General features: G+C 36.0%; 2 non-coding genes across 2 annotated transcripts; both read left to right on the forward strand.

Moving 5' to 3' along the window:
- The first annotated feature begins 2,450 nt into the window (after window positions 1–2,450).
- Window positions 2,451–2,522, forward strand: TRNAD-GUC (transfer RNA aspartic acid (anticodon GUC)). Its single transcript has one exon. It is a non-coding gene; the product is annotated as a tRNA-Asp (tRNA).
- Window positions 2,523–14,401: 11,879 nt separating this feature from the next.
- On the forward strand, window positions 14,402–14,473 carry TRNAD-GUC (transfer RNA aspartic acid (anticodon GUC)). Its single transcript has one exon. It is a non-coding gene; the product is annotated as a tRNA-Asp (tRNA).
- Window positions 14,474–14,519: the final 46 nt, after the last annotated feature.

Below are 14,519 nucleotides of genomic sequence, written 5' to 3' on the forward strand. Positions count from 1 at the left end.
CTAATAGTTTTAAGCTGTAAATGGTAAAGTGAGCTGATTATATATATATATATATATATATATATATATATATATATATATACTGATGAATAGAAAGATAGCTAGATAGAAAGATCGATAGATATTTATTTCAATGAATATAATTTCTTCCTAAAACTGATTGTTTTTGGCTAGGAATTTCTGTATTGTAATAATTTAGGAAAAAAGATTACTTGTCCTAACCAAAAGCAGCAATTCTGCCTATTACAATACTGAGAATTGATCGAGGGCATGCCTTAACCCCAGGGAGGTGAGCACTGTTTAAGTGAAGCCAATAAGTCCTCGTTAGTATAGTGGTCAGTATCCCCGCCTGTCACGCCAGAGACCGGGGTTCAATTCCCCGACGGGGAGGCGATTCCTTTTATTCACACAATTAAATAAAATGATGTACTTTCTAACATTGTAAAATATATCTGTCATTATCCTTGCCTATTCAGATTGAGAAAAAAGGTTGAATTCACTGATGGCCAAAATGCTTACTGATGTGTTAACTGAAATTCAGAATATGATCTGAATATTTCAGCATGCACAGGCGTACCATCAAAACCAATTTACGTCTACAATCTGTTGGAAAATGAGATGAAGCAGTCGTGAATCCTAGGCTGCTGTTCCACTCGATTGGCACGATTTACAAGGAGAATGACTGCTTTTGGTTAGTAGTGACCCGTGGTGGCTAATAGTTTTAAGCTGTAAATGGTAAAGTGAGCTGATTATATATATATATATATATATATATATATATATATATATATATATATATATAATATATATATTGATGAATAGAAAGATAGCTAGATAGAAAGATCGATAGATATTTATTTCAATGAATATAATTTCTTCATAAAACTGATTGTTTTTGGCTAGGAATTTCTGTATTGTAATAATTTAGGAAAAAAGATTACTTGTCCTAACCAAAAGCAGCAATTCTGCCTATTACAATACTGAGAATTGATTGAGGGCATGCCTTAACCCCAGGGAGGTGAGCACTGTTTAACTGAAGCCAATAAGTCCTCGTTAGTATAGTGGTCAGTATCCCCGCCTGTCACGCCAGAGACCGGGGTTCAATTCCCCGACGGGGAGGCGATTCCTTTTATTCACACAATTAAATAAAATGATGTACTTTCTAACATTGTAAAATATATCTGTCATTATCCTTGCCTATTCCGATTGAGAAAAAAGGTTGAATTCACTGATGGCCAAAATGCTTACTGATGTGTTAACTGAAATTCAGAATATGATCTGAATATTTCAGCATGCACAGGCGTACCATCAAAACCAATTTACGTCTACAATCTGTTGGAAAATGAGATGAAGCAGTGGTGAATCCTAGGCTGCTGTTCCACTCGATTGGCACGATTTACAAGTAGAATGACTGCTTTTGGTTAGTAGTGACCCCTGGTGGCTAATAGTTATAAGCTGCAAATGGTAAAGTGAGCTGATTATATATATATATATATATATATATATAAATATATATATTGATGAATAGAAAGATAGCTAGATAGAAAGATCGATAGATATTTATTTCAATGAATATAATTTCTTCATAAAACTGATTGTTTTTGGCTAGGAATTTCTGTATTGTAATAATTTAGGAAAAAAGATTACTTGTCCTAACCAAAAGCAGCAATTCTGCCTATTACAATACTGAGAATTGATCGAGGGCATGCCTTAACCCCAGGGAGGTGAGCACTGTTTAACTGAAGCCAATAAGTCCTCGTTAGTATAGTGGTCAGTATCCCCGCCTGTCACGCCAGAGACCGGGGTTCAATTCCCCGACGGGGAGGCGATTCCTTTTATTCACACAATTAAATAAAATGATGTACTTTCTAACATTGTAAAATATATCTGTCATTATCCTTGCCTATTCCGATTGAGAAAAAAGGTTGAATTCACTGATGGCCAAAATGCTTACTGATGTGTTAACTGAAATTCAGAATATGCTCTGAATATTTCAGCATGCACAGGCGTACCATCAAAACCAATTTACGTCTACAATCTGTTGGAAAATGAGATGAAGCAGTGGTGAATCCTAGGCTGCTGTTCCACTCAATTGGCACGATTTACAAGTAGAATGACTGCTTTTGGTTAGTAGTGACCCCTGGTGGCTAATAGTTATAAGCTGCAAATGGTAAAGTGAGCTGATTATATATATATATATATATAAATATATATATTGATGAATAGAAAGATAGCTAGATAGACAGATCGATAGATATTTATTTCAATGAAATAATTTCTTCATAAAACTAATTGTTTTTGGCTAGGAATTTCTGTATTGTAATAATTTAGGAAAAAAGTTTACTTGTCCTAACCAAAAGCAGCAATTCTGCCTATTACAATACTGAGAATTGATCGAGGGCATGCCTTAACCCCAGGGAGGTGAGCACTGTTTAACTGAAGCCAATAAGTCCTCGTTAGTATAGTGGTCAGTATCCCCGCCTGTCACGCGGGAGACCGGGGTTCAATTCCCCGACGGGGAGGCGATTCCTTTTATTCACACAATTAAATAAAATGATGTACTTTCTAACATTGTAAAATATATCTGTCATTATCCTTGCCTATTCCGATTGAGAAAAAAGGTTGAATTCACTGATGGCCAAAATGCTTACTGATGTGTTAACTGAAATTCAGAATATGATCTGAATATTTCAGCATGCACAGGCGTACCATCAAAACCAATTTACGTCTACAATCTGTTGGAAAATGAGAAGAAGCAGTCGTGAATCCTAGGCTGCTGTTCCACTCGATTGGCACGATTTACAAGGAGAATGACTGCTTTTGGTTAGTAGTGACCCGTGGTGGCTAATAGTTTTAAGCTGTAAATGGTAAAGTGAGCTGATTATATATATATATATATATATATATATATATATATATATATATATATATATATAAATATATATACTGATGAATAGAAAGATAGCTAGATAGAAAGATCGATAGATATTTATTTCAATGAATATAATTTCTTCCTAAAACTGATTGTTTTTGGCTAGGAATTTCTGTATTGTAATAATTTAGGAAAAAAGATTACTTGTCCTAACCAAAAGCAGCAATTCTGCCTATTACAATACTGAGAATTGATCGAGGGCATGCCTTAACCCCAGGGAGGTGAGCACTGTTTAACTTAAGCCAATAAGTCCTCGTTAGTATAGTGGTCAATATCCCCGCCTGTCACGCCAGAGACCGGGGTTCAATTCCCCGACGGGGAGGCGATTCCTTTTATTCACACAATTAAATAAAATGATGTACTTTCTAACATTGTAAAATATATCTGTCATTATCCTTGCCTATTCCGATTGAGAAAAAAGGTTGAATTCACTGATGGCCAAAATGCTTACTGATGTGTTAACTGAAATTCAGAATATGATCTGAATATTTCAGCATGCACAGGCGTACCATCAAAACCAATTTACGTCTACAATCTGTTGGAAAATGAGATGAAGCAGTCGTGAATCCTAGGCTGCTGTTCCACTCGATTGGCACGATTTACAAGGAGAATGAGTGCTTTTGGTTAGTAGTGACCCGTGGTGGCTAAAAGTTATAAGCTGCAAATGGTAAAGTGAGCTGTTTATATATATATATATATATATATATATATATATATATATTGATGAATAGAAAGATAGCTAGATAGACAGATCGATAGATATTTATTTCAATGAAATAATTTCTTCATAAAACTGATTGTTTTTGGCTAGGAATTTCTGTATTGTAATAATTTAGGAAAAAAGATTACTTGTCCTAACCAAAAGCAGCAATTGTGCCTATTACAATACTGAGAATTGATCGAGGGCATGCCTTAACCCCAGGGAGGTGAGCACTGTTTAACTGAAGCCAATAAGTCCTCGTTAGTATAGTGGTCAGTATCCCCGCCTGTCACGCCAGAGACCGGGGTTCAATTCCCCGACGGGGAGGCGATTACTTTTATTCACACAATTAAATAAAATGATGTACTTTCTAACATTGTAAAATATATCTGTCATTATCCTTGCCTATTCCGATTAAGAAAAAAGGTTGAATTCACTGATGGCCAAAATGCTTACTGATGTGTTAACTGAAATTCAGAATATGATCTGAATATTTCAGCATGCACAGGCGTACCATCAAAACCAATTTACGTCTACAATCTGTTGGAAAATGAGATGAAGCAGTCGTGAATCCTAGTCTGCTGTTCCACTCGATTGGCACGATTTACAAGGAGAATGACTGCTTTTGGTTAGTAGTGACCCGTGGTGGCTAATAGTTTTAAGCTGTAAATGGTAAAGTGAGCTGATTATATATACATATATATATATATAAATATATATATTGATGAATAGAAAGATAGCTAGATAGAAAGATCGATAGATATTTATTTCAATGAATATAATTTCTTCATAAAACTGATTGTTTTTGGCTAGGAATTTCTGTATTGTAATAATTTAGGAAAAAAATGTACTTGTCCTAACCAAAAGCAGCAATTCTGCCTATTACAATACTGAGAATTGATCGAGGGCATGCCTTAACCCCAGGAAGGTGAGCCCTGTTTAACTGAAGCCAATGAGTCCTCGTTAGTATAGTGGTCAGTATCCCCACCTGTCACGCCAGAGACCGGGGTTCAATTCCCCGACGGGGAGGCGATTCCTTTTATTCACACAATTAAATAAAATGATGTACTTTCTAACATTGTAAAATATATCTGTCATTATCCTTGCCTATTCCGATTGAGAAAAAAGGTTGAAGTCACTGATGGCCAAAATGCTTACTGATGTGTTAACTGAAATTCAGAATATGCTCTGAATATTTCAGCATGCACAGGCGTACCATCAAAACCAATTTACGTCTACAATCTGTTGGAAAATGAGATGAAGCAGTGGTGAATCCTAGGCTGCTGTTCCACTCGATTGGCACGATTTACAAGTAGAATGACTGCTTTTGGTTAGTAGTGACCCCTGGTGGCTAATAGTTATAAGCTGCAAATGGTAAAGTGAGCTGATTATATATATATATATATATATATAAATATATATATTGATGAATAGAAAGATAGCTAGATAGAAAGATCGATAGATATTTATTTCAATGAATATAATTTCTTCATAAAACTGATTGTTTTTGGCTAGGAATTTCTGTATTGTAATAATTTAGGAAAAAAGATTACTTGTCCTAACCAAAAGCAGCAATTCTGCCTATTACAATACTGAGAATTGATCGAGGGCATGCCTTAACCCCAGGAAGGTGAGCACTGTTTAACTGAAGCCAATAAGTCCTCGTTAGTATAGTGGTCAGTATCCCCGCCTGTCACGCCAGAGACCGGGGTTCAATTCCCCGACGGGGAGGCGATTCCTTTTATTCACACAATTAAATAAAATGATGTACTTTCTAACATTGTAAAATACATCTGTCATTATCCTTGCCTATTCCGATTGAGAAAAAAGGTTGAATTCACTGATGGCCAAAATGCTTACTGATGTGTTAACTGAAATTCAGAATATGATCTGAATATTTCAGCATGCACAGGCGTACCATCAAAACCAATTTACGTCTACAATCTGTTGGAAAATGAGATGAAGCAGTGGTGAATCCTAGGCTGCTGTTCCACTCGATTGGCACGATTTACAAGTATAATGACTGCTTTTGGTTAGTAGTGACCCCTGGTGGCTAATAGTTATAAGCTGCAAATGGTAAAGTGAGCTGATTATATATATATATATATATAAATATATATATTGATGAATAGAAAGATAGCTAGATAGAAAGATCGATAGATATTTATTTCAATGAATATAATTTCTTCATAAAACTGATTGTTTTTGGCTAGGAATTTCTGTATTGTAATAATTTAGGAAAAAAGATTACTTGTCCTAACCAAAAGCAGCAATTCTGCCTATTACAATACTGAGAATTGATCGAGGGCATGCCTTAACCCCAGGGAGGTGAGCACTGTTTAACTGAAGCCAATAAGTCCTCGTTAGTATAGTGGTCAGTATCCCCGCCTGTCACGCCAGAGACCGGGGTTCAATTCCCCGACGGGGAGGCGATTCCTTTTATTCACACAATTAAATAAAATGATGTACTTTCTAACATTGTAAAATATATCTGTCATTATCCTTGCCTATTCCGATTGAGAAAAAAGGTTGAATTCACTGATGGCCAAAATGCTTACTGATGTGTTAACTGAAATTCAGAATATGCTCTGAATATTTCAGCATGCACAGGCGTACCATCAAAACCAATTTACGTCTACAATCTGTTGGAAAATGAGATGAAGCAGTGGTGAATCCTAGGCTGCTGTTCCACTCGATTGGCACGATTTACAAGGAGAATGACTGCTTTTGGTTAGTAGTGACCCGTGGTGGCTAATAGTTTTAAGCTGTAAATGGTAAAGTGAGCTGATTATATATATATATATATATATAAATATATATATTGATGAATAGAAAGATAGCTAGATAGAAAGATCGATAGATATTTATTTCAATGAATATAATTTCTTCATAAAACTGATTGTTTTTGGCTAGGAATTTCTGTATTGTAATAATTTAGGAAAAAAGATTACTTGTCCTAACCAAAAGCAGCAATTGTGCCTATTACAATACTGAGAATTGATCGAGGGCATGCCTTAACCCCAGGGAGGTGAGCACTGTTTAACTGAAGCCAATAAGTCCTCGTTAGTATAGTGGTCAGTATCCCCGCCTGTCACGCCAGAGACCGGGGTTCAATTCCCCGACGGGGAGGCGATTACTTTTATTCACACAATTAAATAAAATGATGTACTTTCTAACATTGTAAAATATATCTGTCATTATCCTTGCCTATTCCGATTAAGAAAAAAGGTTGAATTCACTGATGGCCAAAATGCTTACTGATGTGTTAACTGAAATTCAGAATATGATCTGAATATTTCAGCATGCACAGGCGTACCATCAAAACCAATTTACGTCTACAATCTGTTGGAAAATGAGATGAAGCAGTCGTGAATCCTAGTCTGCTGTTCCACTCGATTGGCACGATTTACAAGGAGAATGACTGCTTTTGGTTAGTAGTGACCCGTGGTGGCTAATAGTTTTAAGCTGTAAATGGTAAAGTGAGCTGATTATATATACATATATATATATATAAATATATATATTGATGAATAGAAAGATAGCTAGATAGAAAGATCGATAGATATTTATTTCAATGAATATAATTTCTTCATAAAACTGATTGTTTTTGGCTAGGAATTTCTGTATTGTAATAATTTAGGAAAAAAATGTACTTGTCCTAACCAAAAGCAGCAATTCTGCCTATTACAATACTGAGAATTGATCGAGGGCATGCCTTAACCCCAGGAAGGTGAGCCCTGTTTAACTGAAGCCAATAAGTCCTCGTTAGTATAGTGGTCAGTATCCCCACCTGTCACGCCAGAGACCGGGGTTCAATTCCCCGACGGGGAGGCGATTCCTTTTATTCACACAATTAAATAAAATGATGTACTTTCTAACATTGTAAAATATATCTGTCATTATCCTTGCCTATTCCGATTGAGAAAAAAGGTTGAAGTCACTGATGGCCAAAATGCTTACTGATGTGTTAACTGAAATTCAGAATATGCTCTGAATATTTCAGCATGCACAGGCGTACCATCAAAACCAATTTACGTCTACAATCTGTTGGAAAATGAGATGAAGCAGTGGTGAATCCTAGGCTGCTGTTCCACTCGATTGGCACGATTTATAAGTAGAATGACTGCTTTTGGTTAGTAGTGACCCCTGGTGGCTAATAGTTATAAGCTGCAAATGGTAAAGTGAGCTGATTATATATATATATATATATAAATATATATATTGATGAATAGAAAGATAGCTAGATAGAAAGATCGATAGATATTTATTTCAATGAATATAATTTCTTCATAAAACTGATTGTTTTTGGCTAGGAATTTCTGTATTGTAATAATTTAGGAAAAAAGATTACTTGTCCTAACCAAAAGCAGCAATTCTTCCTATTACAATACTGAGAATTGATCGAGGGCATGCCTTAACCCCAGGGAGGTGAGCACTGTTTAACTGAAGCCAATAAGTCCTTGTTAGTATAGTGGTCAGTATCCCCGCCTGTCACGCCAGAGACCGGGGTTTAATTCCCCGACGGGGAGGCGATTCCTTTTATTCACACAATTAAATAAAATGATGTACTTTCTAACATTGTAAAATATATCTGTCATTATCCTTGCCTATTCCGATTGAGAAAAAAGGTTGAATTCACTGATGGCCAAAATGCTTACTGATGTGTTAACTGAAATTCAGAATATGATCTGAATATTTCAGCATGCACAGGCGTAACATCAAAACCAATTTACGTCTACAATCTGTTGGAAAATGAGATGAAGCAGTCGTGAATCCTAGGCTGCTGTTCCACTCGATTGGCACGATTTACAAGGAGAATGACTGCTTTTGGTTAGTAGTGACCCGTGGTGGCTAATAGTTTTAAGCTGTAAATGGTAAAGTGAGCTGATTATATATATATATATATATATATATAAATATATATATTGATGAATAGAAAGATAGCTAGATAGAAAGATCGATAGATATTTATTTCAATGAATATAATTTCTTCATAAAACTGATTGTTTTTGGCTAGGAATTTCTGTATTGTAATAATTTAGGAAAAAAGATTACTTGTCCTAACCAAAAGCAGCAATTCTGCCTATTACAATACTGAGAATTGATCGAGGGCATGCCTTAACCCCAGGGAGGTGAGCACTGTTTAACTGAAGCCAATAAGTCCTCGTTAGTATAGTGGTCAGTATCCCCGCCTGTCACGCCAGAGACCGGGGTTCAATTCCCCGACGGGGAGGCGATTCCTTTTATTCACACAATTAAATAAAATGATGTACTTTCTAACATTGTAAAATATATCTGTCATTATCCTTGCCTATTCCGATTGAGAAAAAAGGTTGAATTCACTGATGGCCAAAATGCTTACTGATGTGTTAACTGAAATTCAGAATATGCTCTGAATATTTCAGCATGCACAGGCGTACCATCAAAACCAATTTACGTCTACAATCTGTTGGAAAATGAGATGAAGCAGTGGTGAATCCTAGGCTGCTGTTCCACTCGATTGGCACGATTTACAAGTAGAATGACTGCTTTTGGTTAGTAGTGACCCCTGGTGGCTAATAGTTATAAGCTGCAAATGGTAAAGTGAGCTGATTATATATATATATATATATATATATAAATATATATATTGATGAATAGAAAGATAGCTAGATAGAAAGATCGATAGATATTTATTTCAATGAATATAATTTCTTCATAAAACTGATTGTTTTTGGCTAGGAATTTCTGTATTGTAATAATTTAGGAAAAAAGATTACTTGTCCTAACCAAAAGCAGCAATTCTGCCTATTACAATACTGAGAATTGATCGAGGGCATGCCTTAACCCCAGGAAGGTGAGCACTGTTTAACTGAAGCCAATAAGTCCTCGTTAGTATAGTGGTCAGTATCCCCGCCTGTCACGCCAGAGACCGGGGTTCAATTCCCCGACGGGGAGGCGATTCCTTTTATTCACACAATTAAATAAAATGATGTACTTTCTAACATTGTAAAATACATCTGTCATTATCCTTGCCTATTCCGATTGAGAAAAAAGGTTGAATTCACTGATGGCCAAAATGCTTACTGATGTGTTAACTGAAATTCAGAATATGATCTGAATATTTCAGCATGCACAGGCGTACCATCAAAACCAATTTACGTCTACAATCTGTTGGAAAATGAGATGAAGCAGTGGTGAATCCTAGGCTGCTGTTCCACTCGATTGGCACGATTTACAAGGAGAATGACTGCTTTTGGTTAGTAGTGACCCGTGGTGGCAAATAGTTTTAAGCTGTAAATGGTAAAGTGAGCTGATTATATATATATATATATATATAAATATATATATTGATGAATAGAAAGATAGCTAGATAGAAAGATCGATAGATATTTATTTCAATGAATATAATTTCTTCATAAAACTGATTGTTTTTGGCTAGGAATTTCTGTATTGTAATAATTTAGGAAAAAAGATTACTTGTCCTAACCAAAAGCAGCAATTGTGCCTATTACAATACTGAGAATTGATCGAGGGCATGCCTTAACCCCAGGGAGGTGAGCACTGTTTAACTGAAGCCAATAAGTCCTCGTTAGTATAGTGGTCAGTATCCCCGCCTGTCACGCCAGAGACCGGGGTTCAATTCCCCGACGGGGAGGCGATTACTTTTATTCACACAATTAAATAAAATGATGTACTTTCTAACATTGTAAAATATATCTGTCATTATCCTTGCCTATTCCGATTAAGAAAAAAGGTTGAATTCACTGATGGCCAAAATGCTTACTGATGTGTTAACTGAAATTCAGAATATGATCTGAATATTTCAGCATGCACAGGCGTACCATCAAAACCAATTTACGTCTACAATCTGTTGGAAAATGAGATGAAGCAGTCGTGAATCCTAGTCTGCTGTTCCACTCGATTGGCACGATTTACAAGGAGAATGACTGCTTTTGGTTAGTAGTGACCCGTGGTGGCTAATAGTTTTAAGCTGTAAATGGTAAAGTGAGCTGATTATATATACATATATATATATATAAATATATATATTGATGAATAGAAAGATAGCTAGATAGAAAGATCGATAGATATTTATTTCAATGAATATAATTTCTTCATAAAACTGATTGTTTTTGGCTAGGAATTTCTGTATTGTAATAATTTAGGAAAAAAATGTACTTGTCTTAACCAAAAGCAGCAATTCTGCCTATTACAATACTGAGAATTGATCGAGGGCATGCCTTAACCCCAGGAAGGTGAGCCCTGTTTAACTGAAGCCAATAAGTCCTCGTTAGTATAGTGGTCAGTATCCCCACCTGTCACGCCAGAGACCGGGGTTCAATTCCCCGACGGGGAGGCGATTCCTTTTATTCACACAATTAAATAAAATGATGTACTTTCTAACATTGTAAAATATATCTGTCATTATCCTTGCCTATTCCGATTGAGAAAAAAGGTTGAAGTCACTGATGGCCAAAATGCTTACTGATGTGTTAACTGAAATTCAGAATATGCTCTGAATATTTCAGCATGCACAGGCGTACCATCAAAACCAATTTACGTCTACAATCTGTTGGAAAATGAGATGAAGCAGTGGTGAATCCTAGGCTGCTGTTCCACTCGATTGGCACGATTTACAAGTAGAATGACTGCTTTTGGTTAGTAGTGACCCCTGGTGGCTAATAGTTATAAGCTGCAAATGGTAAAGTGAGCTGATTATATATATATATATATATAAATATATATATTGATGAATAGAAAGATAGCTAGATAGAAAGATCGATAGATATTTATTTCAATGAATATAATTTCTTCATAAAACTGATTGTTTTTGGCTAGGAATTTCTGTATTGTAATAATTTAGGAAAAAAGATTACTTGTCCTAACCAAAAGCAGCAATTCTTCCTATTACAATACTGAGAATTGATCGAGGGCATGCCTTAACCCCAGGGAGGTGAGCACTGTTTAACTGAAGCCAATAAGTCCTCGTTAGTATAGTGGTCAGTATCCCCGCCTGTCACGCCAGAGACCGGGGTTTAATTCCCCGACGGGGAGGCGATTCCTTTTATTCACACAATTAAATAAAATGATGTACTTTCTAACATTGTAAAATATATCTGTCATTATCCTTGCCTATTCCGATTGAGAAAAAAGGTTGAATTCACTGATGGCCAAAATGCTTACTGATGTGTTAACTGAAATTCAGAATATGATCTGAATATTTCAGCATGCACAGGCGTAACATCAAAACCAATTTACGTCTACAATCTGTTGGAAAATGAGATGAAGCAGTCGTGAATCCTAGGCTGCTGTTCCACTCGATTGGCACGATTTACAAGGAGAATGACTGCTTTTGGTTAGTAGTGACCCGTGGTGGCTAATAGTTTTAAGCTGTAAATGGTAAAGTGAGCTGATTATATATATATATATATATATATATAAATATATATATTGATGAATAGAAAGATAGCTAGATAGAAAGATCGATAGATATTTATTTCAATGAATATAATTTCTTCATAAAACTGATTGTTTTTGGCTAGGAATTTCTGTATTGTAATAATTTAGGAAAAAAGATTACTTGTCCTAACCAAAAGCAGCAATTCTGCCTATTACAATACTGAGAATTGATCGAGGGCATGCCTTAACCCCAGGTAGGTGAGCACTGTTTAACTGAAGCCAATAAGTCCTCGTTAGTATAGTGGTCAGTATCCCCGCCTGTCACGCCAGAGACCGGGGTTCAATTCCCCGACGGGGAGGCGATTCCTTTTATTCACACAATTAAATAAAATGATGTACTTTCTAACATTGTAAAATATATCTGTCATTATCCTTGCCTATTCCGATTGAGAAAAAAGGTTGAATTCACTGATGGCCAAAATGCTTACTGATGTGTTAACTGAAATTCAGAATATGCTCTGAATATTTCAGCATGCACAGGCGTACCATCAAAACCAATTTACGTCTACAATCTGTTGGAAAATGAGATGAAGCAGTGGTGAATCCTAGGCTGCTGTTCCACTCGATTGGCACGATTTACAAGTAGAATGACTGCTTTTGGTTAGTAGTGACCCCTGGTGGCTAATAGTTATAAGCTGCAAATGGTAAAGTGAGCTGATTATATATATATATATATATATATAAATATATATATTGATGAATAGAAAGATAGCTAGATAGAAAGATCGATAGATATTTATTTCAATGAATATAATTTCTTCATAAAACTGATTGTTTTTGGCTAGGAATTTCTGTATTGTAATAATTTAGGAAAAAAGATTACTTGTCCTAACCAAAAGCAGCAATTCTGCCTATTACAATACTGAGAATTGATCGAGGGCATGCCTTAACCCCAGGAAGGTGAGCACTGTTTAACTGAAGCCAATAAGTCCTCGTTAGTATAGTGGTCAGTATCCCCGCCTGTCACGCCAGAGACCGGGGTTCAATTCCCCGACGGGGAGGCGATTCCTTTTATTCACACAATTAAATAAAATGATGTACTTTCTAACATTGTAAAATACATCTGTCATTATCCTTGCCTATTCCGATTGAGAAAAAAGGTTGAATTCACTGATGGCCAAAATGCTTACTGATGTGTTAACTGAAATTCAGAATATGATCTGAATATTTCAGCACGCACAGGCGTACCATCAAAACCAATTTACGTCTACAATCTGTTGGAAAATGAGATGAAGCAGTGGTGAATCCTAGGCTGCTGTTCCACTCGATTGGCACGATTTACAAGTATAATGACTGCTTTTGGTTAGTAGTGACCCCTGGTGGCTAATAGTTATAAGCTGCAAATGGTAAAGTGAGCTGATTATATATATATATATATATAAATATATATATTGATGAATAGAAAGATAGCTAGATAGAAAGATCGATAGATATTTATTTCAATGAATATAATTTCTTCATAAAACTGATTGTTTTTGGCTAGGAATTTCTGTATTGTAATAATTTAGGAAAAAAGATTACTTGTCCTAACCAAAAGCAGCAATTCTGCCTATTACAATACTGAGAATTGATCGAGGGCATGCCTTAACCCCAGGGAGGTGAGCACTGTTTAACTGAAGCCAATAAGTCCTCGTTAGTATAGTGGTCAGTATCCCCGCCTGTCACGCCAGAGACCGGGGTTCAATTCCCCGACGGGGAGGCGATTCCTTTTATTCACACAATTAAATAAAATGATGTACTTTCTAACATTGTAAAATATATCTGTCATTATCCTTGCCTATTCCGATTGAGAAAAAAGGTTGAATTCACTGATGGCCAAAATGCTTACTGATGTGTTAACTGAAATTCAGAATATGCTCTGAATATTTCAGCATGCACAGGCGTACCATCAAAACCAATTTACGTCTACAATCTGTTGGAAAATGAGATGAAGCAGTGGTGAATCCTAGGCTGCTGTTCCACTCGATTGGCACGATTTACAAGGAGAATGACTGCTTTTGGTTAGTAGTGACCCGTGGTGGCTAATAGTTTTAAGCTGTAAATGGTAAAGTGAGCTGATTATATATATATATATATATATAAATATATATATTGATGAATAGAAAGATAGCTAGATAGAAAGATCGATAGATATTTATTTCAATGAATATAATTTCTTCCTAAAACTGATTGTTTTTGGCTAGGAATTTCTGTATTGTAATAATTTAGGAAAAAAGATTACTTGTCCTAACCAAAAGCAGCAATTCTGCCTATTACAATACTGAGAATTGATCGAGGGCATGCCTTAACCCCAGGGAGGTGAGCACTGTTTAACTGAAGCCAATAAGTCCTCGTTAGTATAGTGGTCAGTATCCCCGCCTGTCACGCGGGAGACCGGGGTTCAATTCCCCGACGGGGAGGCGATTCCTTTTATTCACACAATTAAATAAAATGATGTACTTTCTA

This window comes from Lissotriton vulgaris, chromosome 1_1 (assembly GCF_964263255.1).
Source record: "Lissotriton vulgaris chromosome 1_1, aLisVul1.2, whole genome shotgun sequence".
In the NCBI taxonomy this organism is placed as follows: Eukaryota; Metazoa; Chordata; class Amphibia; order Caudata; family Salamandridae; genus Lissotriton; species Lissotriton vulgaris.